Source organism: Schistocerca serialis, chromosome 2 (assembly GCF_023864345.2).
Source record: "Schistocerca serialis cubense isolate TAMUIC-IGC-003099 chromosome 2, iqSchSeri2.2, whole genome shotgun sequence".
In the NCBI taxonomy this organism is placed as follows: Eukaryota; Metazoa; Arthropoda; class Insecta; order Orthoptera; family Acrididae; genus Schistocerca; species Schistocerca serialis.
In genome coordinates this window covers 322,432,023-322,457,501 of record NC_064639.1, presented here as the reverse complement: position 1 = coordinate 322,457,501, position 25,479 = coordinate 322,432,023, and the positions used below count along the sequence as shown (strand labels likewise).

Below are 25,479 nucleotides of genomic sequence, written 5' to 3'. Positions count from 1 at the left end.
TTTTTACATGTAGCTTTCCCCACGCACGCACATGTCACATATATTTTACATACAAAAGACATACCTGTGCACATAGTTCATCAGCCTTTCTAGTGAATCTCACACTGCAGTTTCGTTTCTACGCAGCTCAGTGTATTTGATTGAGTATCTCATGAACTATGTGTTGTCGGTCGCAGGTTCGAATCCTGCCTCGGGCATGGATGTGTGTGATGTCCTTAGGTTAGTTAGGTTTAAGTAGTTCTAAGTTCTAGGGGACTGATGACCACAGCTGTTAAGTCCCATAGTGCTCAGGGCCATTTTGAACTATGTGTTGTACACTGATATAATTTTGTAGGTACGTTCAGCGGCATATGTGGACACTGTCAGCGACATGTATTGCGAATACAGTAGAAAAGGAGTAATAAATGTATACCTCATGCATGGTGCAGCAGTTTTTGACATATCCAGTGATTATGACGTCATACCTCCTGAACTATGTGTCATACAATCATACAATTTTTCACCAATATAGAGTGGTACATGTGAATCTGTCTGCAAAATGTGTCGCGAATACAGTTAGTAGTAAAGAAAAAAAAATTTAAGCGTCATGCCTGATGCTGCTGACTTACTGCATGAACAGCGAAAAAGCTATAGCTTTTTTTCTGTCATCACTTTGTCGGCGTTGTCAGTGAGAAAAAGATTCGTAAAGGTTTGAAATTATATGCAAAATCTGTTGCAAAGTCACTAAGTGCACTCATTCACAGATACTGCGTGAATTAATTCTGGCTATTCGTGCGTCATGGACTACATACTCTTTTCACCCTCACCCCCTCCCCCTTGATAGGTAGGTCATTGCTACCAACACAGCGATTCTTTTCAGAGAGTAAGTGATAATTGTACCAAGTTTGGTTGAAATTGGTTCAGTGCTTTAGGAGGATGTATGGGACATACATAAACGTATACGTACATGCATTTTTATAATGTGTATGTATTACGCCAACTACCTTACGGGGTCTGGCGGAGGGTCACTTTCATTTCCATTTTATCCTGTTCCAGTCACGATGATTCGGGGGAGGAACGATTTTTGGTAAGCGTGTAAGCTCGAATCTCTCTAATTTAACTTCCATGCTCTCTTCGCGAGGTATACGTAGCAGGAAGGAATAATATTTATTTTGTTTGTTGAATCTTCTAGGAACGTATGCTCTATGAGCTTAAACGTAAAGTCTACATCTACATCTACATCCTTACTCCGCAAGCCACCTGACGGTGTGTGGCGGAGGGTACCTTGAGTACCTCTATCGGTTCTCCCTTCTGTTCCAGTCTCGTATTGTTCGTGGAAAGAAGGATTGTCGGTATGCCTCTGTGTGGGCTCTAATCTCTCTGATTTTATCCTCATGGTCTCTTCGCGAGATATATGTAGGAGGGAACAACATACTGCTTCACTCCTCGGTGAAGGTATGTTCTCGAAACTTCAACAAAAGCCCGTACCGAGCTACTGAGCGTCTCTCCTGCAGAGTCTTCCTCTGGAGTTTATCTATCATCTCCGTAACGCTTTCGCGATTACGAAGCGCGCTGGTCTCCGTTGGATCTTCTCTATCTCTTCTATCAACCCTATCTGGTACGGATCCCACACTGCTGAGCAGTATTCAAGCAGTGGGCGAACAAGCGTACTGTAACCTACTTCCTTTGTTTTCGGATTGCATTTCCTTAGGATTCTTCCAATGAATCTCAGTCTAGAATCTGCTTTACCAACGATCGACTTTATATGATCATTCCATTTTAAATCACTCCTAATGCGTACTCCCAGATAATTTATGGAATTAACTGCTTCCAGCTGCTGACCTGCTATATTGTAGCTAAATGATAAGGGATACAGAATGCCTCTTCTACAGCAGCTGCCACTGGATTTGGGTGAGCATCCCGATGACGCCTTCGCGCTTACTAAATGAACTGTAACGAAATGCGCTGCTCTTCTTCGGATCTTCTCTTTTTCCTGTATCAGTTCCATCTGGTAGGAACTCCAGACTGATGCCCAATATTCAGGTCGAACAAGGGTTTTGTGAGCAACCTCCTTTGTGGGTGCACTACATTTCCTGAGAATTCTTCCAGTTAATCTGAGTCTGACATCTGGCTTAACTGCGATTAGTTTTATGAGGACAGTTGCAATTAAATCGCTCCGTACGCGTACTGCTGAACATTTTATTGGTGTGACTGCTTCCAGTGATTGTTATGTAATAGTGTAATCTTACAGGAATAGGTCTTTCAGTCCATATAAACGCAGTATATCACATTTTTTTATGTAGTGGGTCAACTGCTAGTCCCAGCACCGAGCGTCGATCTTCTGCAATTCTCCCTGCATTTCGCTACAATTTTCTAGCGTTGTGACTTTTCTGCATACAACAGCATCTTTCGCAAGAAGCCGCACGGAATTTCCGAAGTTATCCACTAGATCATTTGTACAGGGTGTCCCAGGAGGAATGATCAGTATTCAGGGACATGACAGGAACGATCAGTCGAAGAAAAAGAGTCTAATGAACATGGGATCTAAGATGCCTACCTTAAGAGCTATGAGCACTTCCTGATCTTCCACATTGTGAAACAAATCTCTTCTACTGCAAGTTCTTTGTTTTCCAAACTTTGGTAGGAGGTGATATGGACCAAAACAAGAAAAAATTGTGTAGCAAATATGGGATCCAGAATGCACACCATAAGTGCTGTGGGCACTTCTTCAGTAGAAGAGTTGTGTTTCGCTTTAGCGAAGATGAACCAGTGCTCGTAGCTATTTAGATATGCGCTTTAGAATCCATAAATAATGGACACTTTCTATGAACTTCCAGCATGCATTTTGTTGATTTGGCCCGTACTACCACCTCTCAAAACATGGAAAATAAAGAGCTTGCAGTAGAAAAGATTTGTTTCACAGTATCAAAAATGAAGAAGCTCCTGCGACGGTACCTAACGACTGCAGCTTGGGGAAGTTGCTCTTCTAAACAGCAATCCATATGAACAAACCAGCTGCGTCTTCACCTGCGATTATTCGTACTTTAGGTACTTGCGCTGTGCATGGCTCTGTTTATAAAGAATATCTCGATGTAGCCATTGGGCACAGCCGCGCATGTCTGCTTTCATGCTCCCTTGATAACTTGCTGCAAATAATAATCTATAGCTGTGATCCTGCAGTCAAATAGTCTATACATTGATTAGAACTGTTAATAAAATACACAGAAACACAAAACAAAAGTTAAATGCATAATTTAATCACAAGTGTTCTATTCTAACGTCTGTAATAGATTTGGAAGAAAGAAAGTTATGTTGAATAATATTTATTCACGAAAGGGTAAGTAAACGGGAAGCGGTTCTACGATATTCACTTGAAATGAAGACAGAAAATACCCACATCAAATGCAGTAAAGTTACTTTGAGAGCATTACGAGAATGGTAGCAATATCCACAAACAAAACAGTCATCAAAGATACGCAAAAACTAAGTCCATTCCATAATCACAATACATGAACATTCACCAGCTCAAAACTTTTCATTCAACATGATGAGTCACAAATTAACGCACATAATGCAAAGTAGAGTAACGCACACTCTGCCTGTTCTCAGTTTCGTAAATCAAGCTGCGAAAGCTACATTCCTACTCTGGAGCACAAACAGATTTCTCTAAATATAAAGTCTCTTCAGAAATTAAAGTGTGGTGGCACCCAATCACCGCCCAGAATCCAACATCTAGACGACCAAATCAGACACTTTATTGCAGATATGTCTGCCTTCTATCAGAGCTCAACATAAAGTCCGAAAAGTGTCCTCAAAAATTAAAGTCTCATAGCGGTTGCTCACCGCCCAGAATCTATCACCTACTCGTTCGAATCACACACATTACCATGAGCAGGTCTGTTTGCTTCCAGCACAAATGTCAAAGGTCACGAATAGCTTCCCTGAGCTCTTCACTCGAAAAGTCCCAGTCTCCACTTGACTCCTGTAGTGTTCCGCTACTGTCTGCTTTTCCATTGGGTAAAGGGCATCCCCACGAAAAACGCCACGTTCTTACATGCTAAAGTCATGATTTGACTCACCAGACCACTTCCAGACTAAGCTAATATATTACAACAATATTTTAATAAAGAAATTTTATAAACATTGTGTCACACTACGATAATTTACAATAATTATAAATAAAGGTTGGTCCATATAAAAATAAGGCAGTATTTTTGGGCAAGTGCTCTCACGATAAGTGACGTCAGATTGCCGTTAAATATTATTTAAACAATTATTTATGCCTTCTTAACAGAAGCATCTTTTTCTTCTCTTTTCAATTGTGGTGTCCGCCAACACTTACAATTGACTACTTTTAAATTAACACAGTTTTTTTATAGCTCTTGCAATCGACATTTTAGTAAATAGTTCATTAACTAAGAAACAAGTATAACAAAATATGAGATACTGATGTTGTGTTCACTTGCTGTGTAAATGTGGGGAATATGATGTTTTGACAAACATTTGAGTAATAAAAAGATATAAAAGCCATAATAAATCAAGAAATAAAATAGATACAGTTACATAGCTTTCAGAGATAATAGCTATAGTGCAATACTACCATCTGAGAAATCGGCCAGCTAGCTGGACTGGCCGCAGCGTGCTCTGTGCCCTGGGCCCGCTAGAGTTCAGCCACGCAACAAATTCACCTCACCTCACGCCAATACTGGATGGACGATTAGCTCACCAAAATAAGCATTACGTTAGATGCCCTTAGCTCTTAAGATATGCATTTTAGAGCTCTTGTTTACTAAACTTTGTGTATGGAATGATCGTTCCTCTCATATTCCTAAATACTGATCATTCCTTCTGGGACACCCTGCATATATTGTGAATAGCAATGGTCCCGTAACACTGCCTTGAGGTAAGCCCGAAGTTACTTTTACGTCTAAGGATTTCTCTCCATTGAGACTGACATCTTATGTTGTAGAAATCAGATTAGATTAGATTAGATTTACTTTCATTCCAATTGATCCGTAGTGAGGAGGTCCTCCAGGATGTGGAACATGTCAGAAAAACAACAATACATGAGAAATATTTACAACTAAAACAAATAACCTAATGTACCATTCCACAGGTCCCAAGTGGAATGATCGTCATTTTTTAATGAACACTAAGAGTCATTTTACAAATACTAATGCACTGAATTTAAAATAAAAAAGTTTTTTATTTATTTATAAGGTAATACAACTACTGTAATACTTATTTACAATGAACACATTACTGCACTGAAATGGTGCAGAAGTTAGATTATACTAACACACACACACACACACACACACACACACACACACACACATACACACATACACACACACACACACACACAGACACACACACACACACACACACACACACACACACACACACACACACACACACACACACAAATTTTCAATGAACACATTACTGCACTGAAATTGTGCAGAAGTTATGTTGTACTTATATACAAATAAGTTGGTGTTACTAAGAAATTCATCAATGGAGTAGAATGAGTTGGACACCAATAAATCCTTTAGGCTTCTCTTGAACTGAATTTCATTGGTTGTTAAGCTTTTTATGGCTGCTGGCAAGTTATTGAAAATGTGTGTTCCTGAATAATGCACACCTTTTTGTACAAGACTAAGTGACTTTAAATCCTTGTGAAGATTATTCTTATTTCTAGTACTGATTCCATGAATTGAGCTGTTGGTTTGAAAAAGTGATATATTTTTAATGACAAATTTCATTAAGGAATAAATATATTGGGAAGCAGTAGTTAGTATCCCTAGTTCCCTAGACAGGCTTCTGCAGGATGTTCTTGAGTTCACACCACACATAACTCTCACTGCACGTTTTTGTGCCCAGAAAACTTTAGCTTGGCTTGATGAATTACCCCAAAAAATAATCCCATATGACATTATGAAAGTAAGCATAGTATGCCAGCTTTTTCATTTTTATATCCCCTATGTCTGACAAAATTCGCATTGCAAACAGAGATTTGTTAAGACGCTTCAGCAGTTCTGTGGTGTGCTCCTGCCAGTTGAATTTATTATCATGCTGTAATCCCAAGAATTTAACACTGTCCACTTCTTCTATCTTCTTGTCATCGTATGTTAGACATATACTCTTGGGACACCCCTTACAAGTTCTGAACTGCATGTAGTGTGTTTTTTCAAAGTTTAGTGACAAAGAATTGGCTAGGAACCAGTGATTAATATCCACAAATATTTTATTGGCTGATCTTTCTAAGACTACACTTGATTTGCTATTTATTGCAATGTTTGTATCATTGGCAAACAAAACAAACTTGGCATCTGGTAATGTTACTCATGAAAGGTCATTGATATACACAAGAAGAAGTAAGGGCCCCAAAATGGAACCTTGTGGGACCCCACATGTAATTAGTTCCCAGTTGGATGATGCCTGATAGCTTGATACATGTCTCTTTCCTAATAACACCCTTTGTTTCCTGCCAGAGATATAAGATTTGAACCATTTTGCAGCATTTCCTGTTATATTATAATATTCTAGTTTCCTTAAAAGGATATTGTGATTTACACAGTCAAATGCCTTTGACAGATCACAAAATATACCAGTTGCCTGCAGCTTTTTGTCTAATGAATTAAGCACATTTTCACTGTAAATGTAGATAGCCTTCTCAATATCAGAACCTTTTAGAAATCCAAACTGTGACTTTGACAGTATGTTATTTGAGATAAGATGGTTATAAAGACGACTGTACATTACTTTTTCGAAAATTTTTGAGAATGCTGGCAACAGATCCAAAAGAGGTTCGAAAAGCACATCAGTGACGTACCATCTCTACAAATTTATCAAATTGTAATAAGATAACACCTCTTTATATTTACTCGTTCTTGATATACACTACCTGGCAAAAAAAGCAGAGATCCCAGAAGGGTAGCAGGAAACAAAATGAAAGTCGTGGGTAGAAGGTTGTGTGATGGTTATAAAAACGAGTCAAACTTGCAAAGAACTCGGCATTATGAACACTCTTATCACTATGACGATGTGCCTCCTGAAACCGGGATGAATGCGCTGATTCGGTTGACAAGACAGTCATAAGGCCATGGTATCCTCTCCCGAGGCATGCTGGCCCACAACTCTTGTCGCTGGTTCTTGGTATCCTGGATTCTGGCCCTAGGACAGAGTTGGTTCCACATATATTCTGTTTGGGACATATATGGGGATCTTGCTGGCCATGCGAGTATCTCAACATCTCGCTGACAGTTTGTAAAGACAAGTGCCGTGTGTGGGCGAGAACCGTCCTGCTGCAAAATGGCACCACCAAACTATCACATGAGGGGTAACATTTGAGGAAGCAGGATGTCCGTAGCATACCGTTGTGCCCTGATGGTTCCTTCAGTTACAACCAGCCGTGACCTGAAGTGATGCACGATGGCTCCCTGAACGATGATTCCTGAAGTAACACCACTCTGTCACCGTACTCGCCGACGATAGTCACTCGAGGTAATGCAAAACACAATGCAACGCCATTCTACGCAGTCCATGCTTCCCTCTCGCGACACCACTCCCAGTGCAGGCGTTTGTGTTATGGTGTTAGTAGCAGCCCGCGTATGGGACGATGATTTCCTAGTCCGGCTACTGCTAGTATCCGATCATTGGTGCACAGCATCACATAATGTTGCAGGGAGTTCGCGTGGCAGGTGCAGATGTGAATGGATAGCGATGTGCTTGTGCGCAATGTGACGATCCTCGCTTGCGATGGTCAGACGCCGGTGACCGGAAACTGGACGACGGCTATGCTGCCCTCACGTGCCCATTCAGTCCAACATCGAGCCACTGTGACATCCGAATTCCCCAGAAATCTGGATATTGCAGATAGAGACCAATTTGGATGGATGATCGACAGTCTGTCAGGTGCTGATACGCTATTTCACACGCGTACACGGCATCTCCGTGTCCCTCACAGCGATCTCTCAGCATCTGTTGCTGTCAGACCAGGTAACAAAATACTAACACAGACAACAATAATGGACGCTGGTGGTCATTCTAGCTGTCACACACAATTGCATTGCGACAAAGATAACATCTACGGCGCAGCTGGCCACCGCCAGATTCCAACGACAGCAGCAAAGAAAAACCAACTATTGTTAAAAGGGAGAACTAGAGTCCTTTGTTCGTTCGTCATAAGTAGTTCTTGTTTTGTCCCTTGAGAAATTCAGTTAGTCGTTGTTCCATAAATGTATGGTTGTCAATCTCATATATGACAAGTAGGCTACCGTCTGCCCTAAAAAATAGTATATAATAAAACCATTACTTTCAGATAGCCTGATGATGGAGATAGTGCTGAAACAGGCCTGTCGTGATTAAATAAACATCTCAAAAAAGAAGCAGCTTTTTGGACTTAATTCATAATATCTTTATAAGTATCATTTTCCATCTTCAAACTGAAATTCATGGCATTACCTTTTTTCATGTCGAATGTCAAGTTATTGCTTATTGTTGAATTGACTAATTAAACGGTGACGAATTGACCAATTAAACGGAACGAGACTTTTTATGGAAAACACATGAAGGAAACATTTCCTTGCAGCAGCTGGTCACCCGCAGTGTAATGTAGCAAGGGCATAACAGGAAACTAGAGAGCAGAGAATTCTGCTGCTGTGGCACTGAGGAGACGATCTCCCCGCACGTCTGAGAGCTGCTCATGGCTCTTGAAGAACGCCTAGCGCTGACCGCCGAGGCGCAGCCTCGAAGACTGAGTTTAGCGGATTTATATAGTTTCTCAATTCAAATTCGTCAGTTCAACAGATTTCCCACCACCTGGCTTTGGCTAACAACCCAAGTGGAGGTTCGTGACAAGTACCAGATGGTACTCACAGCAGCTGTAGCTGCTGAACCTTCTCTTCACGTCATCTGAGCCGCTTTTCTGAGTACGGTTGTATAGACCGAGAACGGTTAACGGAATAAAAAATAATTTCTTGCGATCTGGACTTTTTGTTAAAACTGTAATTTACGATCGTTATGGTTTCTAAATGAAGTAAAAAAGTATTACGAAACAGGAATTGCGGGGGCGACTGCTGGTTGACACAAGCCAAGAGCAAGCACCCGTCACAGCCGGCAAGACGCGACCACATCATACAGAAAGCAGCAGACGGGACCTAGGTGCCGGCTCCAGATTTTCACAAAACTCGGATTCCTGCGTCTAACGGCCCAAATAGTGCCCCTCTTCTAGCACCGTGACTTCCAGATCCCAAATCCCTTTCTACGCAAAGTAATTGTGTAATCATTTTGAAACTTAAAGGGAAGAAGCTAGAAATGGGACAATTTAGTGATCAGACTAGCTGTTCCGGCAATTTACGATAATCGTCTATCATTGACCAATTAAACTACGTCAGTCGATTGATAAGAAATGTAAATTCATATAGAATTATTGGGTGAGAATCTCTCAAGAAGGAAGTTCTGCCGCCTGTTTGCATTTTCTTTCAACTGGACGTCGCGTTGCGTGCCATTAACCGCCCCCAATAATCTTACAGTTTAATGTTGTATCCTAACCACGTGGCGTTTCTGGTATTTTTCCACATATTGAGAGGTGAAGACTAGCGTAAACGGGAACTGTGAAATTGTGCTGCCTGATCGGGATACGATCCCGCGATCTTACAGTCTGGAGGCTCGAACCTTACAACCAGATCACCAATGTCGATCAATCGAATAATAAGCAATTTTTATTAAATATCTTCACTTGCAGTGATTCGTCTTGCACAACCCATTCATTTATCTAAGTATTAGCTTTCTAATAATTTGAATGTTTTAGTTCGGAAACATAGTAGGTGAATATGGATTGGGGCTAAGAAATGAAAGAGGAAGCCGCCTGGTAGAATTTTGCACAGAGAACAACATAATCATAGCTAACACTTGGTTTAAGAATCATGAAAGAAGGTTGTATACATGGAAGAACCCTGGAGATACTAAAAGGTATCAGATAGATTATATAATGGTAAGACAGAGATTTAGGAACCAGGTTTTAAATTGTAAGACATTTCCAGGGGCAGATGTGGACTCTGACCACAATCTATTGGTTATGACCTGTGGATTAAAACCGAAGAAACTGAAAAAAGGTGGGAATTTAAGGAGATGGGGCCTGGATAAACTGACTAAACCAGAGGTTGTACAGAGTTTCAGGGAGAGCATAAGGGAACAATTGACAGGAATGGGGGAAAGAAATACAGTAGAAGAAGAATGGGTAGCTTTGAGGGATGAAGTAGCGAAGGCAGCAGAGGATCAAGTAGGTAAAAAGACGAGGGCTACTAGAAATCCTTGAGTAACAGAAGAAATATTGAATTTAACTGATGAAAGGAGAAAATATAAAAATGCAGTAAATGAAGCAGGCAAAAAGGAATACAAACGTCTCAAAAATGATATCGACAGGAAGTGCAAAATGGCTAAGCAGGGATGGCTAGAGGACAAATGTAAGGATGTAGAGGCCTATCTCACTAGGGTTAAGATAGATACTGCCTACAGGAAAATTAGAGAGACCTTTGGAGAGAAGAGAACCACTTGTATGAATATCAAGAACTCAGATGGCAACCCAGTTCTAAGCAAAGAAGGGAAGGCAGAAAGGTGGAAGGAGTATATAGAGGGTCTATACAAGGGCGATGTACTTGAGGACAATATTATGGAAATGGAAGAGGATGTAGATGAAGATGAAATGAGAGATAAGATACTGCGTGAAGAGTTTGACAGAACACTGAAAGACCTGAGTCGAAACAAGGCCCCCGGTGTAGACAACATTCCCTTGGAACTACTGACGGCCTTGGGAGAGCCAGTCCTGACAAGACTCTACCATCTGGTGAGCAAGATGTATGAAACAGGCGAAATACCCTCAGACTTCAAGAAGAATATAATAATTCCAATCCCAAAGAAAGCAGGTGTTGACAGATGTGAAAATTACCGAACTATCAGTTTAATAAGTCACAGCTGCAAAATACTAACACGAATTCTTTACAGACGAATGGAAAAGCTAGTAGAAGCCAACCTCGGGGACGATCAGTTTGGATTCCGTAGAAACACTGGAACACGTGAGGCAATACTGACCTTACGACTTATCTTAGAAGAAAGATTGAGGAAAGGCAAACCTACGTTTCTAGCATTTGTAGACTTAGAGAAAGCTTTTGACAATGTTGACTGGAATACTCTCTTTCAAATTCTAAAGGTGGCAGGGGTAAAATACAGGGAGCGAAAGGCTATTTACAATTTGTACAGAAACCAGATGGCAGTTATAAGAGTCGAGGGACATGAAAGGGAAGCAGTGGTTGGGAAGGGAGTAAGACAGGGTTGTAGCCTCTCCCCGATGTTGTTCAATCTGTATATTGAGCAAGCAGTAAAGGAGACAAAAGAAATATTCGGAGTAGGTATTAAAATTCATGGAGAAGAAATAAAAACTTTGAGGTTCGCCGATGACATTGTAATTCTGTCAGAAACAGCAAAGGACTTGGAAGAGCAGTTGAATGGAATGGACAGTGTCTTGAAAGGAGGATATAAGATGAACATCAACAAAAGCAAAATGAGGATAATGGAATGTAGTCGAATTAAGTCGGGTGATGGTGAGGGAATTAGATTAGGAAATGAGACACTTAAAGTAGTAAGGGAGTTTTGGTATTTGGGGAGCAAAATAACTGATGATGGTCGAAGTAGAGAGGATATAAAATGTAGACTGGCAATGGCAAGGAAAGCGTTTCTGAAGAAGAGAAATTTGTTAACATCGAGTATAGATTTAAGTGTCAGGAAGTCATTTCTGAAAGTATTTGTATGGAGTGTAGCCATGTATGGAAGTGAAACATGGACGATAAATAGTTTGGACAAGAAGAGAATAGAAGCTTTTGAAATGTGGTGCTACAGAAGAATGCTGAAGATTAGATGGGTAGATCACGTAACTAATGAGGAAGTATTGAATAGGATTGGGGAGGAGAGAAGTTTGTGGCACAACTTGACTAGAAGAAGGGATCGGTTGGTAGGACATGTTCTGAGGCATCAAGGGATCGCCAATTTAGTATTGGAGGGCAGCGTGGAGGGTAAAAATCGTGGAGGGAGACCAAGAGATGAATACACTAAGCAGATTCAGAAGGATGTAGGTACTGGGAGATGAAAAAGCTTGCACAGGATAGAGTAGCATGGAGAGCTGCATCAAACCAGTCTCAGGACTGAAGACCACAACAACAACAACAGTTCTTGCATTTTATAGAACGAGACGTTTTAGAAACGAAGAGACACAAACACATTCAACAGCCAGTCCCAGAACTAAAGTGACGTTCGTGGGAAGCTGTGCAACGACTATCTCTGAGTTGCTTGTTTCAAAACTGTATTTTTATTTTACCATTCAGTACGTTTAGGGAGTGTTTGAAAAGATGCTTCTGCTTATGATCTGACGAGTACATGTATGTGTAGAAGCAAACAAGACATCTCTATACTAACAACTAAAAAGTGAATTTTTTCTGATCATTATAAATTATACGTTGTCGTGTTGAAAGTCAGATCTGGAAGCTGGAGAGAGAGTAGAATAAGAGTCCCTAACCGTTCTTTCTACCATCCTGTCTTCTTCTAAAGTTGTGTTCCCAGAGCAGAAGACAGCTCGTCCGTCGTGGAATCTTCTTCGACGGAGGCTGCTATGCTGTCACCTCGAACTTGAACCTGTGATTGTGCTTTTTTTGTGGGATGCCACTTGTCCAGGTTAGTCTCTGTATCTACAAAGGGCAAGATTTGTAGTACTGACAATGATGGTAGGCGACACCTGTCATTAATGTATCCTGTTTGGTTATTATTCAAATATTCTCACGTTTACACTGTCTTTTACAACACTCGACATAGCTTTCTTAGTTGTATGGCAACTTTTCTGACAACTTCCGATATAGAGTACGACATGTTCGTCCGAAACTGAGACACACGTCCATCTCTGAAGAACACTCGATATAGTGTGACTAGCGCAGCCGAAGTATTTCGTCTCCCAGGCCAAAGAGACCCGTAGATGTCCGAAGCACATTACTCTCAAACTAAACTAGCCCTAACAGGCCATGAAGGCCCAACGGTACCAACCGGCCGCCATGTCATTCTCAGACCACAGGCATTACTGGATGCGGATATGGAGGGACACGTGGTCAGCACACCGCTCTCCCGGCCGTTGTCAGTTTTCGTGACCGGAGCCGCTACTTCTCAGTCAAGTAGCTCCTCCGTTTGCCTCACAAGGGCTGAGTGGACCCCGCTTGCCAACAGCGCTGAACAGACCGGATGGTCACCCATCCAAGTGCCTCCCAGCCCGACAGCGCTTAACTTCGGTGATCTGACGTGAACCGGTGTTACCACTGTGGCAAGGCCGTTGGCATCATTACTCTTACGTTTCTCAAAACTAGTGAAATTTAATAAACAAAAACGGTAGACTCTTACGGTAAATTGGCGGCCTTTCCCACGGGAATGGTATATACTGTACCATCTGCTGCTTGTACCTCACTTCACTTTTGTACCATATGCTACTTCACGTGTATCCAGCTGCATCAAGACGAGCTTCTAGCAAGATAAAATACTGGCGGCCACAGCCAGGAATATCAAAGCATATAATTGATGAATGTGCCAGGTACTACATTGTGCATCTGCAGCAGGAATTTGAGCAGCAGTTGGCACCACAGCGACAAATAAATTTTTCAAATAGGTTACATCACTGGCAGGTCCGAGCCAGACACCCTGTAGAGTGGATTCCACAGACCACAAAACACCGCCATTTACAACTTCAGTGGTCTCAAGCGAGAGTTCACTGGAGGATAGGGAGGAGGTCCGTTGTCTTTTCTGGTGTAAGGTGGTTCTGCCTCGTTGCTAGTGAAGGCCGTGTGTTGGTTAGAAGGAGATCAGTTAAGGACCTGCACCCAACCTGTCTGCTTGCCAGACACACTGAACTACGATTGAAATTACGGTCGGGGATGCAATTTCATATGACAGCGGGAGTACTCTAGTGGTCATCCGCACGGATTGGCTGCCCGGTTAGACGCCGCAATCTCACTGACTGCGTGGCCCCTCCCGCCGGAGGTTCGAGTCCTCCCTCGGGCATGGGTGTGTGTGTTGCTCTTAGCATAAGTTAGTTTAAGCTAGTTAAAGTAGTTTGTAAGTCTAGGGACCGATGACCTAAGCAGTTTGATCCCTTTGAAATCCACACACATTTGAACATTTGTGGTCATCCCACGCACCCTGACTGCAAAATTGTCTGGTGATTCGACCTGCAGTGCTGCCATTCAGGAACAGAATTTCAGGGGGTGTTTTCTAACAGAATAACGCTCGCTCACATCTCGCTGTTGCAACCCAACATGCTCTACAGAGTGTCGATATGTTGGCTTGGTCTCCTCAATCGCCGGATCTATCCCCAGTCGAGCACAGATGGGACATCTTCGGACGACAACTCCAGCGTCATCCCCAAACAGCATTAACCGTTCCTGTATTGACGGACCAAGTGCAAGAGGCACGGCACTCCATGCCACAAACTGATATCCGGCACCTGTACAACACAATGTATGCATGTCTGCATACTTGCATTCAACATTCCGGCGTTACACCGATAATTAATATGCCAGAATATCTCATTTGCGATGGCTAATCTCTCGCTTACATTAACCTGTGATCTTGGAATCTTAATCACCCAAATTTGTTACCTAGACAAATGTATTCCCAAAATTTCATTAGTCCACATTAATAATTTTTTGATGTTGCTATTTTTTCCCATCAATGTAGATACATTTTCGACCTTTCTTAGTTTCAAGAAAATTTTTTATCCTTTCAATTTTAATAAAAATAGTTACAAAGCTTGTGTTTGTAGGAGCCTGGGTTGAGGCCTCTACCTTTGTCGGGATGAAGGAGTGTGAAGTACGGTGGAGTAGGCCAGTAGGCACGCTGGGCACTAATGATACAACCTTAATGGAACAAGAATGTATTGTTTTAAGTTTACAACCAGGTATTCTTCTCTGTACAGTATATAGCCTTGGAAGTTGCTGATGTTGGCCCAGTGAGCGCTGGCGGCCGTCGCCCTTGGTATCCGACGCTCGTAATCACGGTGTCGGGGCCGGCCGCTGTGGCCGAGCGGTTCTAGGCGCTTCAGTCCGGATCAACGCTGCTGCTGCGGTCTCAGTTTCGAATCCCGCCTCGAGCATGGATGTGTGTGATGTCCTTACGTTAGTTAGGTTTAAGTAGTTCTAAGTCTAGGGGACTGATGACCTCAGATCTTAAGTCCCATAGTGCTCAGAGCCATTTGAACCATTTTGAACGGTGTCGGGCAAGTGGCATGCCTGGGGGGCGAACGACGTAGCCTCTAAGACAGGCGTGCCTGACCAGGATGAAGACCAGAGCATTCTCGTTGACGTCGAAGGCTGTGTGCTCCGATAATCTGTCAGCAACTCTGCTTAGTGGGGAGATGGTTCACAGCATACCTCTTGCACCACGGATAGCTGGGGATGTCGATGACTGCTTACAAGTACCAGTCAGGGCCAGCAGTGGTTAGCGTGCCTCCCAAATACTGCGATACGGGTGGTCGATGCCCCAAACACCATCATTTCAGCTCAGCAATCCATAGATAGAAGCCTCCAAGTCTTTTCATCAGTGGTTGGGAGGTCGGCAGCTCACAGAAATCGAGTATGGTAGATCACACAAGTAGCGGTCTCAGAGGCGGAAATCATCTTGATGAATGGTGGCAGAGTATCACAAGTTCGGTCTCCTAGCTGGTGTACTGCAACGTAAGGATTCTGCAAAGGCTCGGAAGCCTGAGTATTTGTTAATACTGGTTTGAGGCAATGAAAATATGTCGAGCCGGTGATGACCGAATGTGGCCTACTGTTCCGGTCTCGCCACCTCTCTATTTCGTAAGAATGGCTTTCAGGGCTTCAGCTTGTTGCCTTTCCGCCATATCAGCAGACTGACTGGTATTCATGTGAAACTTTAAGTCTCACTTACGAAATCAAACTGTGCTGTTACATTGACGTGATGACTTCTCGTCACTGATACGATACAATGTTGCAGTGCTTCTATTATTACGAATTACGATCCAATGTTCCCTCAGACATCAACGATGTCCGAAGAAACTTTTCAACGTGATTCAGAATAATACAGGCACTGCAGTGTCATATTTGGCCGCCGACACCTGGCAAGCGACTATCAAGTAAAATGTTTCCCCTATTTAGAAATATACGTAGTAAATGTATGAGCGCAGGTTGGAGGGACATGATTGACGATATATGGAAGTTGGGGTCTGGCAGTGCGTTGTGCTCGGATAGCCTAATGGTAAGCCGACTGCTCGCGATAAGCGGGAAACTCGGGTTCGAGTCCCGGGCCGGGACAAATTTTCGTTGTTATTCCATCATACAGCTGATGGTAGTCCATATTCGCAACTGCGAAATCATTTCATGTGCCTCCTCATTGATTTCGTGTTTGTTCTGCTTTCCGAAATGCCATTTTTCGGCCTGTTTGTTGTTTTGATTGAGACATTGGGCATTAGACTGGCTTGCCTGGCTTGGTGCTGGCTGGGGAGGACTTTGAGAAAATTTTACATTTGTCCCTAATATATTTCTGCCCTGTAACGTGCTTCTACACTCCGTTCCATCCTTATGCAAGCATCTAATGAAACTATCCTCTTCTCACTCACCCCGTAGGATAAGTAGGATCTTTGAGTGCTTCGGCATTTTCGTATCATACGAGAGTTGTCCGGAAAGTAAGTTCCGATCGGTCGCGAAATGGAAACCACAGTGAAAACCAGAAACGTTTTATTTGCAACAGTTAGGTACACCTTCCATCTACTTCTCTACATAGTCGCCGCTCCAACTTCACGTTTTGTCGTATGTTGTATCAACTTTCCAATATCCTAGTCAAAGAAAGCAGCAGCCTGTGCTTTCGGCCCGTTATCTGCACTGGTCTGCAGCTCGTTGTCTGTGGAAAAATTTTTTCTTAGCCAGTGGTTCTTGTGAGCAGAGATGAGACTCAGGAGGAGCCAATTACGGACTTTATTAGGGGTGATCAAACACTTCTCATCATAAACGCTGCAGGAACGTCTTCATTGCCCCTGCAGTGTGCGGCCGAGAATTGGCATGAAGAAGGAACTGCTCGACAGTTGTGTTATGTGGGCTGCATGACACAGGCGAAATCTCTAACCAGGCCCTCATACTTGGCGCGAGACACTACTCCCTACCCATCTTTATGTGCTCACTGTTCACTCAGAACTGAAAAAAGCGACGCGACAGGATCGATAGGCATACTAGAGACACTGCCCAACACATCTGTGCAAAGCTTTACCGGATTTCCCCAGTGGTTTCCATTTCGCGACCCATCGGAACTTACTTTCTGGACAACCCTCGTATATATTTTCCTCCGGCATTCGGGTTGTGAATCTCTTGGCTCCCAGAAGCACGTATGATATCTATAGTTTTCAATTGGCAGCATTATATTCTCCTTTTACCACTGAATTATTCACTCAAGAAATGTCAAAAACAACAAAAGTAGACAAGACCGCAGACTAAAGCTTTCTGTACTGCTAGCGCAGAAGCGGAGAAGACGCCAATATCCTCTGATGGTTTGCTAACAGACAACAACCAGCGGAACACGAGCGAACACAAGCGAATGCGAACCTAACACGACCGAATGCCGTTTACTCACGCGTGTTTATACCAGAGAAAATTCTCGTACGCTGTTGAACATTCGTTGTGTTCTCTTGGTTGTAAACAGGGCTCTGCAAAGTTAAACAGCCGTAGCTGTAACCGATGTGACCTGCAGAAACGACCTTTTCTCTCTGTGTGTAGAGGTGCGCGCGCTCTTCCGCGCTCGTCAGCCCTCCTGGAGTGTTAGTGGCAAGCGACACAGCACGGGACCAGGGCCATTTCGGGAGTCTCCAGGTAGGTCATGCAGCCCCAGGGCGACGCCAGCAATCTGCTTCTCATAAAATTGCGGCTGTTAAATACGGCAGCTGACTACTAAGTTATACGTGTTGTATTAGTTACCCTAAGGGAGGGAATTACACAGGGTGGTCCATTGATAATGACCGGGCCAAATATCTCACGAAATAAGTATCAAACGAAAAAACTACAAAGAACGAAACTCGTCTAGCTTGAAGGGGGAAACCAGATAGCGCTATGGTTGGCCCGCTAGATGGCGCTGCCATAGGTCAAACGGATATCAATTGCGTTTTTTAAAATAGGAACCCCCATTTTTTATTACATATTCGTGTAGTACGTAAAGAAATATGAATGTTTTAGCTGGACCACTTTTTTCGCTTTGTGATAGATAGCGCTGTAATAGTCACAAACGTGAAGTACGTGGTATCGCGTAACATTCCGCCAGTGCGGACGGTATTTGTTTCGTGTTACATTACCCGTGTTAAAATGGACCGTTTACCAGTTGCAGAAAAGGTCGATATCGTGTTGATGTAAGGCTATTGTGATTAGAATGCCCAACGGGCGTGTGCTATGTACGCTGCTCTTTATCCTGGACGACACCATCCAAGTGTCCGGACCGTTCGCCGGATAGTTACGTTATTTAAGGAAACAGGAAGTGTTCAGCCACATGTCAAACGTCAACCACGACCTGCAACAAATGATGATGCCCAAGTAGGTGTTTTAGCTACTGTCGCGGCTAATCTGCACATCAGTAGCAGACAAATTGAGCGAGAAACGGGAATCTCAAAAACGCCGGTGTTGAGAATGCTACATCAACATCGATTGCACCCGTACCATATTTCTATGCACTAGGAATTGCATGGCGACGACTTTGAACGTCGTATACAGTTCTGCCACTGGGCACAAGAGAAATTACGGGACGATAACAGATTTTTTCCACGCATTCTATTTAGCGACGAAGCGTCATTTACCAACAGCGGTAACGTAAACCAGCATAATATGCACTATTGGGCAACGGAGAATCCATGATGGCTGCTACAAGTGGGACATCAGCGACCTTGGCGGGTTAATGTATGGTGCGACATTATGGGAGGAAGGATAATTGGCCCCCATTTTATCGATGGCAATCTAAATGGTGCAATGTATGCTGATTTCCTACGTAATGTTCTACCGATGTTACTACAAGATGTTTCACTGCATGACAGAATGGCGATGTACTTCCAACATGATGGATGTCCGGCACATAGCTCGCGTGCGGTTGAAGCGGTATTGAATAGCAAATTTCATGAAAGGTGGATTGGTCGTCAAAGCACCATACCATGGACCGCACGTTCACCGGATCTGACGTCACCGGATTTCTTTCTGTGGGGAAAGTTGAAGGATATTTGCCATCTTGATCCACCGACAACGCTTGACGACATGCATCAGTGTATTGTCAATGCATGTGTGAACATTACGGAAGGCGAACTACTCGCTGTTGAGAGGAATGTTGTTACACGTATTGCCAAATGCATTGAGGTTGGCGGACATCATTTTGAGCATTTATTGCATTAATGTGGTATTTACAGGTAATCATGTTGTAACAGCAAGCATTCTTAGAAATTATAAGTTCACAAAGGTACATGTATCACATTGGAACGACTGAAATAAAATGTTCAAACGTACCTACGTTCTGTATTTTAATTTGAAAAACCTACCTCTTACCAACTGTTCGTCTAAAATTGTGAGGCATATGTTTGTGACTATTACAGCGCCACCTATCACAAAGCGAAAAAAGTGGTCCAACTAGAACATTCATATTTCTTTATGTACTACACGAATATGCAATAAAAATGGGGGTTCTTATTTAAAAAAAACGCAGTTGATATCCGTTTGACCTATGGCAGCGCCATCTAGCGGGACAACCATAGCGCCATCTGGTTGCCCCCTTCAAGCTAGACAAGTTTTGTTCTTTGTAGTTTTTTCTTTTGATGCTTATTTCGTGAGGTATTTGTCCCGGTCACGATCAATGGACAAATCTGTATACATCGCGTAGAATCTTAAACGGGTTACTCTAGACGATGACTTTAAGTGGACGTTACAGATATCACGAGAGCTTGAATTAGCAATACGTGGGAGGCACGTGTTTGTCAAGTTGGTATACATCTTGTTGATATTGTATAAATCCAGCCTACAAGTTGACAATGCTGGTGGTTTTTCATCATTTCATGCTGTTCCGTGTGTTGAAAATACCGTCATTGAAAGACGCCTTATCGGGTTAAGAATACGCTAAGTAGGTAGTACTGCTTTGCACTACTGCGCTAGATAGTCCACTGATAGAACTGAATTCAGCTACCAAAATCATTTGACTCCATTGCTTGTGCACTTTCTATATAGTGTGTATATAATTAGTGCTCCAGCAGTACGGTACTCTACTAATTTTTCGGCTTGCGCATTTCACTTTAAAGATTATGGTCTCTTATTGAAGAATGTTTTTCCATATCAGACAACACGGTGTCTTTTGCCAATATTCTGCTGCACATATACATTAGATTCACGTCTGTAAGTTACTGAAGCGAGTAATGTTCCATGTTCAATAACCAGGCATCAGCTGAGTGATGAACACTGTATGCACATAATACAAGATTGCGTGTTATTTCTCAAAAACCACACCGACGTCAATCAAGAACACAGTTGTTTCCTACGAAATGTAGGAGGTTTACCAGCACGTCCTTATTCAAGACCTCGAAGCACCAGATGTAAACGTCTACGAGCATTAGACTCCTATCTAAAAATATTCAAATGAGAATCTTCTTCCCTCAGTATAATTTTGATCCCCCCCCCCCCACCCACCGCGGACCTAAGGCGCTGCATCTGTTGTCCATACAACGTTGTTGAAGAAAAGACTGGATCAATATTTCTACCAAGCTTCACTTCTTTACACTCCAACTAATGATTACTCTCTTCTATTGGCAGTTGTTGACGGTCAAGCGGCGAGGTCTATCTTCTTTACTCCTGTGGAATTAATAGGTAATATTTTATGATTCGATTCGAAATCTTCTCCGGCCTTCGAGCTTGTGGGATGCCCCTGCTTTTGTCTGCTACACAACTAGTTTCTTTTGCTTGTGAGCTACAATGACCTTTACATCCTTTGAGGCATGAGGTAACTCTACACTACGTCACGTTCTCTGTCCCACGGACTGCTCCACTTCGTAACATGAACCCCTCTGAGTCCATCCATAATTTTAGACTTTTATTCATCGGGTCTTGAAAATCATCGATAAATTACAGACGAGTTTGTACGGGGTACTAATTCACACTCTTAGAGCAGCTAAACTATATCTCGAGAAACATGCGCTGTCTATTGACTATTCACTGAGGGGAAAAGAGGTATGACAAAGTTTGGTCAAACTGAGATAGCGTGTTGTATAGTGCAGCTAAAAATCCGTCTAGTGGTCCTGTCGGGCCATTGGGTACCGACCGGCCGCCGTGTCATCCTATGCCAGTGACGTCATTCGGATGGAGTATGGCGGGGTCTGGGGCCACCACAACGCTGTCCCAGCCACTATCAGCTTCCCACACGTTGGAGCCACTCTTCTTACTGAAGTAGTTCCTTAGTTGGCATCACGAGGCAAAGTGCACCTCATTCCAGTGCTCGCACCAAGGAAAAATCAATGGCATCGCGAGAACTGAATCCGGGTCCTCATGGGAGAAGATAAAACCACAGTCTAACACACACAGTCGCAACGTTTACTGTCACTCAAATGTAACGATACAGCAGGCTAGGGAAGAGTGTTGTACTTTGACAATAGAGTACCTAGGAATACAGGCTGTGTTTCTGGTCGGTGTTTCAATATAGTGACCGATTTTAGAATCATATGAAGGAATACGTATTAGAAACCGTCATAAGTTTTTTCCGGACATTTCTGCTTTTTCTGTGGTCTTGACACATGAGACTGGGTTTTGTGTAGCATTTGTAAATATGCTGAGTTCTACACATTTAAGTGCTGTTTAATATAGTAACGCTATTAGGAAGATATTGTTAAATCTTCTCTTACATGATTTTATGGTAAGTAAAATTCCACGTGTTTTTAAAATTAGCTATATAGCGTGTGGGCAGATGAGCCATACTTGGTCGTGTATCATTTTGTATATTTCTGCGAAATATACGTAGCAGGTTGACTCTTCTAGGAACGTATTGTTACGAACCAGGAAACTGCGGCCGCCTTGTGTGCAGCAGGCCAAGCACAAAGAATGGGACCGAGCGAGGTGGCGCAGTGGTTAGCACACTGGACTCGCATTCGGGAGGACGACGGTTCAATCTCGTGTCCGGCCATCCTGATTTAGGTTTTCGTGATTTTCCTAAATTGCTCGAGGCAAATGCCGGGTTGGTTCCTTTGAAAGGACACGGGTGACTTCCTTCCCCATCCTTCCCTAATCCGATGAGACCGGTCACCTCGCTGTCTGATCTCCTCCCCCCAAACAACCCAAGGCCTTAAATATCCTTAAATGTATTAGTCATAGGTCTTGAGGAGCCGACATAGCATGTCTGCTCCAACTTTATAAGACCTTCGTGCGACTCCGGCTTGAATACGGATGCCAGATTTATGGGCCTGCAAAGCCTTCATACCTTAAAATGCTGGATGCAGTTCACCACGAGGGTATTAGGCTGTTAACAGGGGCCTATCGCACGAGCCCTGTTGTTAGTTTGTGTCCAGAGGCTGGTGAGCCTCCGCTGTCTATTCGACATCTTCTTCTCGTGGTACGCCAAGCGTATAGGGCATTGTCCGTTCCTACATCGCCAGCAAAATGGTTCAAATGGCTCTGAGCACTATGGGACTCAACTTCTGAGGTCATTAGTCCCCTAGAACTTAGAACTAGTTAAACCTAACTAACCTAAGGACATCACACACATCCATGCCCGAGGCAGGATTCGAACCTGCGACCGTAGCGGTCTCGCGGTTCCAGACTGCAGCGCTTAGAACCGCACGGCCACTTCGGCCGGCACCGCCAGCATCCAGTTACGATGTTCACCCGCCACTGGAACGGCTGTTAGATCATCGACCACAAGCAACAGGGCCATTTGGGGTCCATTCAAGGGAGAGCCTTGAATTACTACAGGTGGAGGGCATTAAGGTCCAAAGCCAGGGGTGGAGTAGGGCATTCCCCTGGCTACTACCAAGGCCTAGATTGCTTTTAGAACTGACTGCTTACAAGAAGCATTGTACCCCAGACAATGTTTTTAAAATTAAATTTAATGAAATTTTACGTAGCCACCCAGATTTTATTACCGTCTACACGGATGGTTCTAAGCAGGGAGATGTCTTCGGTTGCTCTGTCGTGTTACCCGACACTGTCCTCAGGATAGGGCTCCCAGAGCAGTTTTCAGTTTATTACGCGGAATTGTTTGCTACCCTGAGGACAATGGAGCAGATGAGACGGCGCCGTGACAAAAAATTTATCATCTGCTCTGATTCTCAAAGTGCCCTTCTCGCTGTTGGACAGACGTACCCAGCAGACTGGATGGTGCAACAAGTGCAGGACGCTCTCCTTCTCTTGCACAGGCAAAACAGGGAAATCATTTTTTGCTGGGTTCCAGGGCACCTAGGCATCCAGGGAAACGAACTCGTTGCTGCTGCTAAAGAGGCTTGCTCCCTTCCTCCTCCTTCCAGCTGTTCAGTCCCTCAGCGGGCTGTCACTTCAGTTGTGACCAGGAAGGCCATATGTTGGTGGGAGTCCCAGTGGCTTGAAGTGAATAACTACGTTCCATCAAAACTTCAGTGCGACCATGGATCACCTCCTTCCGCCCGCGACGGTGTGAAGAAGTAGCCCTTACTCGGCTTAGAGTGGGACATTGTCCACTGACACACGGCTTCCTCTTACGTCGGGAGGAGCCCCTCGTATGTCAGAGATGCGGGACACAGCTGTCAGTACGACATCTTTTAATCGAGTGTGTTCTATATAACGACCTGAGAGTTGAACTGGGTCTCCCACAGGATCTTCCCTCTATTTTAGCTCCTAACGACGCGAGTGTAGTTCGTGTCTTAAAATTTTGTGCGGTGTCCGAAACGCTTCCCAAAATGCTTGGTGTGCAATCTTAATGTGTCACAGAGTGGCTGGGTCACGTGTTATCGTCGTCATCCAGCCACGCTTATTTGTCCCTTTCTTAACAGCATCTTTACAGATATTTTCTCTGCGTAAAATACACTACTGGCCATTAAAATTGCTGCACCAAGAAGAAATGCAGTTGATAAATGGGTATTCATTGGACAAATGTATTATACTAGAACTGACATGTGATTATATTTTCACGCAAATTGGGTGCATAGATCCTGAGAAATCAGTACCCAGAAGAATCACCTCTGGCCGTAATAACGGTCTTGATACTCCTGGGCATTGAATCAAACAGAGCTTAGATGGCGTGTACAGGTGCAGCTGCCCATGCAGCTTCAACACGATACCACAGTTCATCAAGAGTAGTGACTGGCGTATTGTGACGAGCCAGTTGCCCTGCCACCATTGACGAGACGTTTTCAATTGGTGAGAGATCTGGAGAATTGCTGACCAGTGCAGCAGTCGAATATTTTCTGTATCCAGAAAGGCCCGTACAGGACCTGCAACATGCGGTCGTGCATTATCCTGCTGAAATATAGGGTTTAGCAGGGATCGAATGAAGGGTAGAGCCACGAGTCGTAGTACATCTGAAATGTAATGTCCACTGTTCAAAGTGCCGTCAATGCTAACAAGAGGTGACCGAGACGGGTAACCAATGGCACCCCATACCATCACGACGGCTGATACGCCAGTATGGCGATGACGAGTACACGCTTCCAATGTGCGTTCACCGCGATATCGCCAAACACGGGTGCGACCATCATGATGCTGTAAACAGAACCTGGATTCATCCAAAAATGACGTTTTGTATTCGTACACCCAGGTTCGTCGTTGAGTGCACCATCGCAGGCGCTCCCGTCTGTGATGCAGCGTCAAAAGGTAACCACAGCCATGGTCTCCGAGCTGATAGTCCATGCTGCTGCAAACGTTGTCGAACTGTTCGTGCAGATGGTTGTTGTCTTGCAAACGTCCCCATCTGTTGACTCAGGGATCGAGACGTGATTGCACCATCCGTTACAGCCATGCGGATAAGATGCCTGTCATCTCGACTGCTAGATTCTGAACCCACCGATTCCATATTCTTCTAACAGTCATTGGATCTCGACCAACGCGAGCAGCAATGTCACGGTACGATAAACTGCAATCGCGATAGGCTACAATCCGACCTATATCAAAGCCGGAAACGTGATGGTATGCTTTTCTCCTCCTTACACGAGGCATCACAACAAAGTTTCACCAGGCAACGCCGATCAACTGCTGTGTGTATGAGAAATCGGTTGGAAACGTTCCTCATGTCAGCACGTTGTAGGTGTCGCCACCGGCGCCAACCTTGTGTGAATGCTCTGAAAAGCTAATCATTTGCATATCACAGCAACTTCTTCCTGTCAGTTAAATTTCGCGTCTGTAGCACGTCATCTTCGCGATGTAGCAATTTTAATGGCCAGTAGTGTATAATCACATTTCAGTTCTAGTGTAATATATTTGTCCAATGAATACC

At 43.5% G+C, this 25,479-nt stretch overlaps 1 protein-coding gene and 1 pseudogene across 1 annotated transcript in view; one reads left to right on the top strand and one right to left on the bottom strand.

Moving 5' to 3' along the window:
• The window catches only part of LOC126457125 (inactive ubiquitin carboxyl-terminal hydrolase MINDY-4B), a 496,867-nt gene that overhangs the window by 75,178 nt on the left and 396,210 nt on the right, over positions 1–25,479 (top strand). The gene's annotated exons all lie outside the window — the stretch shown is intronic.
• Positions 13,240–13,356, bottom strand: LOC126458962 (5S ribosomal RNA; annotated as a pseudogene).